The sequence below is a fragment of the Macadamia integrifolia genome, chromosome 1, assembly GCF_013358625.1.
Source record: "Macadamia integrifolia cultivar HAES 741 chromosome 1, SCU_Mint_v3, whole genome shotgun sequence".
In the NCBI taxonomy this organism is placed as follows: Eukaryota; Viridiplantae; Streptophyta; class Magnoliopsida; order Proteales; family Proteaceae; genus Macadamia; species Macadamia integrifolia.
In genome coordinates, this window is record NC_056557.1 from 25,694,958 (window position 1) to 25,699,632 (window position 4,675).

Genomic DNA, 4,675 nt, shown 5'->3' on the forward strand with positions numbered 1-4,675 from the left:
AAGTGGAATGAAGACAATGACTTCTTATTTATGATTGTAAGACTTTTGAAAGTGGGATGAAAGCAATGAATTCTTAGTTATGGTTGTAAGACTTTTTGAAAGTTAAATGAAAGGAATATATTCTTATATGGATGTTTGAATTGATCTTCTTTTCTGAATTGGACAATGTATATTACTGAGAATAATTTACAGGTAATATGTAAAATTTACTAATATAAATATTTTATTTTTTTTCTTATTTTATATTTGGTGACGGGTTTTATTATACTGTTGTTCTAAAAAGATTATTATTAGGCTTAGGCGACGTGTAGTAGCCGTTGGCATATACATTTTTGGCGATGGATTTTTTTATACAGTTGTTATAAACAAATTGCATCTATTATTTATATAGTTATAGGCGACGGCATTTGCTGTCGCTAAAAATATATTTGGCGACGAAAAATATAAAACCATCGCTAATATTATTTTTCCCAACACCCCATGATTTTCCGTCGCCTATTTTTAGCTGCGGCAGTATAGGTGACGGAATTGGCGATAAAAAATTAATTGTCGCCTCTATATTTAGCGACAATTTTTTATTTTTTGCAACACTTTTTTTCCGTCGCCAAAAATGTATTTTCTTGTAGTGTATACTATGATCTACAGAGGATAAAATCTTCTTACTCCCATGGATTAAATAATTGGAGGTGCAATAGGGCCGGGTTGGGCTGGGCTTCTTGAAATCCTAGTCCAACCCTGAGTCCACTTAACTAGGCCCAAATCCACCCTGAACCTGACTCAAGGTCGCAAAACTTTGACCCAAGCCCAACCCTTTAGGGTTCAGCCCAACCCTTACCAACCCTGATTGGCCCTAATTTTTCAACGTTGGGCTGGAGTGATCCTGATTGACCCTGACCCTGACCCTAACTCTGGTTTGCCATCAAATGCCAAGATGACTTTGATTAACCTGACCCTGACCTTGGTTTCCCATCAAGGGTTAGGTATACCCTAATTTCTTCTTTTTTTTTTTTTTTTTTTTTTTTTTGTAAAGAAAACAAAAGAGATTTTTTTTTCTTTTTTTGGTAAAAAAAGCAAGAGAGATTGGTGAGAAGATATATTAGGGGTTTTGAGGTATCAATGACTCAATGCTAAACAATATCTAAAATTAGGTTAATATCAGGATTAACATCAAGGTCACAACCAAAGTCAACATCAGGAGCAAAAATTAGGGCCAGGTCAAGCCAAAATTAGGGCCAAAAGTCAGGGTAAAAAAATCATGGCAGGGTTCAAGGCGGGCTGGGCAAGCCAAATACATCAACTCTTACCTGCCTTGACCCTGACTCAGGATCAAAAATTTCAGGATCAAGCCAGCCCTCAGGGCCAAAATTTTTGGGTCGATACTTGTTTGGGATCAGTGTGGGCCAAGGGCAGGTTCGACAGTCAGGGCCAAACTTGCACCTCTAGTTAGCATATTTTAACAGTTTTGTTAAACTCGAACTGAGTAAGAATTTGAGGGAAAAAAAGGTTAAAAGTGGCCAAGAAACCTTTCCCTCTTTACGTTACATGTCTTTGCTCTTAAACCCTAGAAAAATGAAACAACGTTCTCCAAAGAGTCATGATATCACAATTCAATAGTAAATATGCAGCATTAAAAGTAATTGTTTTAAAAATTCACAGTTGCTCACAACCAGATTTGTGATAGAAGAGTCCAGGGGAGTGAAAAGAACAAGAAAACATTATGTTTAATTCTCATTTTGACATTAGAAGGAAATTCACACAAAGTGATCCTACTTAAAGGAAAAAAAATAAATAAATCATTAGCTTTACTCCTACATGAATATATCTTAGGAAAAGTTAAATAAAAAATAATTTGATAAATATTTATATCATCCCATAATTTTAGTCTTGTTTGAGGGGAAGTAAAGTAGCCACGGTCGACGCACGCTAATTGGTAAAGACCTCAACTCTATAGGGCTGGTTCTGGTAATTATTTTCAATGCCAGACGAAAAACAAAGTTGGGATAGAACCCAAACTCAATGTCAGTTAGGATCAGGTTAAGGTATGTAGAAATTGAACTCTAAAACGATGAAAAAAATGAGTGAAATTGTGAATAATAATCACACAATTGCATATAAAGATTTATGTGGTTTATCAAGATTACATACATCCATGGTGAGATAATAAGATCCTCCTTCATTATCAATGAAAAATATGGTTACCCCACTCATTCTCACACCTCGTAAATTTCTTACATAGAAAGAATTGTCACTGCAAATAATGGCAAACCCTAGAGGAAATTTACCAAAATAACCTATAGTCCCTAAAAAAAATTTCTCAAAGGCTAGCGCCCTAGAACCCCCCGGCATGGACCTACCAATAATGATGATAACGTGCAAGGACTTATTCCTCTAGGACTCTAGGCCTGTAGTTCTTCACATTAAGCCCGCTTTTGTAAGCGATGGAATACAATACATTGTTAAGTTTGTCTCGAATTCTTGACTCGTTTTGAAAATTGACCCGATCTGAACCATATTTTGGTGGTGACCCAAATGGAAAATTTTCTAAGATCTGTGACGGAAGCAGAGGGGTTCGACCGGATTGACCGTGACCCGATGGGTCGACCCGCGATTTGGAGTATATATAATGTACTATTGTTTGTTGAGAAAGTCATTGTATTTTGGGGGTTTTTTGAGCTAGGGTTTCAGGGCGAGTTTTTCCTCGCTGCTGCTAGGGTGTAATTTCTCTTCTGCATAGTGAATCATCTTCTTCTTCGCCCGAGGATGTAGCACACCACCCTGGTGTGTGAACCTCGTTAAATCTCTGTATCGTACGGATCTATTGTCTTTTTATTATTCGTGTTTCTTGGTGTTTGATCTTACATACATCATACCCCCTAATAAGGTGTTGATGATGGTACCACATTGTTATTGGCCAATACTGATCTATGGATCAGCCATATCGGGAAGATTGGATAGCATGGACTTAGGTATTGGATTGACTTGCTTTAGCTTTATGAACTGTCTTTCGTGGCTTTTGCCAGTAGGACAATATAATTATTAATGACAAAGAATATGAAATAGACAAGGTTGGTAATTTCTTGAAAAAAGATCAACTCATGGTTATGAATGCTGATAAAAAAAGGATAAACTCCACAAGTGAGGGAAAAATATTAAAGGTCACCCAATAATTCGATACCTAAAACCATGGGTTTTTTTTTTGCCTAAGAGTCAGCATGTATATTGTATTAATTTAGGAGAAAGTATACATTTATAAAGAAATACTAATAAGCCATTGAATCCTTAATCCACATTCGACATTGCCATCAGTAGAGAAAAAGAACAATCTCAATCAGAAAAAGCTATTCCCTGATTTAGTGTTGAAATACTATTCCACCTTCGGCATTGCCATTAGCAGAGTAGTAAGTCAAAATAAAATCAGCACTGTCATGAAAACTTGTATCTCGGCTTCAGCTGGGCATCCCATGTTATATCCTCCACTGTGAAAGTGGGGGGAGAATGCCATGTTTAGTTTGTACCAGAGCTGCTTGTTTTGCTAACTTGTCTACAACATTATTTGCTTCCGTGAAGCAATGGATTACTGACCATGTAGTGGTAGCCAAGTAAGCGGCTGTGAATCACACTCCACCAACAAGTGTTCCCAATTCCGAGATTTTTCCACCCTCATTCCCATAAAGAAAGCTTCAAACTCTGCAACAAAATTCGTTGAGACTCCTATTCCACATGTGAAGCTTCGGATATGATTCCTAGTATGGTCGTGGAAAACACCCCCTGCTCCTGACAATACTGGGTTTCCCAAAGAGCAGCCATTTATATTTAGCTTAATGGTCCCTTCTCTAGGCAGTTTCCAAAATACCTCGCTGATTTTTTGTGTCTTCTTTAGAGCTATTTTGAGATGCAACTGCCTGGATAAAATCAAATCCTGAACTCCATTAATCGGTATGGAACTCAATGCTGAAAATTCAGCTAGATCATGAAATATTCTTTTAATGACATTTTTGGCATTGGAATTACCATTATCATATCTTCTCAGGTTCCTTTCTCTCCAAAGATGAAATAGAATGATAATTAGTAAAGCCAACCAAGCAATTCGTAGCTGAACATCACTAGATTTCCTCTTCTACCACAAAAAAAGCTCCTCAATAGGACCTGGAAAAAATACAGGATCTCTCTCCACACATTATTACTGAAATTGTAGTCAAGAAATAGATGGTTTAGAGAATCCTGACTCATCTGGCATAGATCACATCTTGAGGTAATTGGCACACCTCTACTACGAACTTGATCATCAGTGGGAAGCCGCTTATGACACAATTTCCAACCAAATATGGAAAACCGAGGGTGCAAATTTCTTTGCCACACCAGAGTCGCACATCCTTAAAGGGGACGAGCTACCTGATACCTTCACATGCCGATTTAACTGCAAATTTCCCTGATTCAGAAAGAGGCCATACCCTTTTATCTAGATCATCTGTCAACAGAAAATTCACACTCTTTATAAGTGCACAAACCTCCGTCAGGGTGTGGTTTGACACCTCAAGGAGAGACCATTGCCCATTTTCAATAAAATCTACTATTGAGGCTGAAAGATCAAGATTAGATAAAGAATTTGGATCAAGCATATCTGAAAATTTTTCCATTCTTCAACTAGCGGTCATGCCAAAAACTAATAGAATTA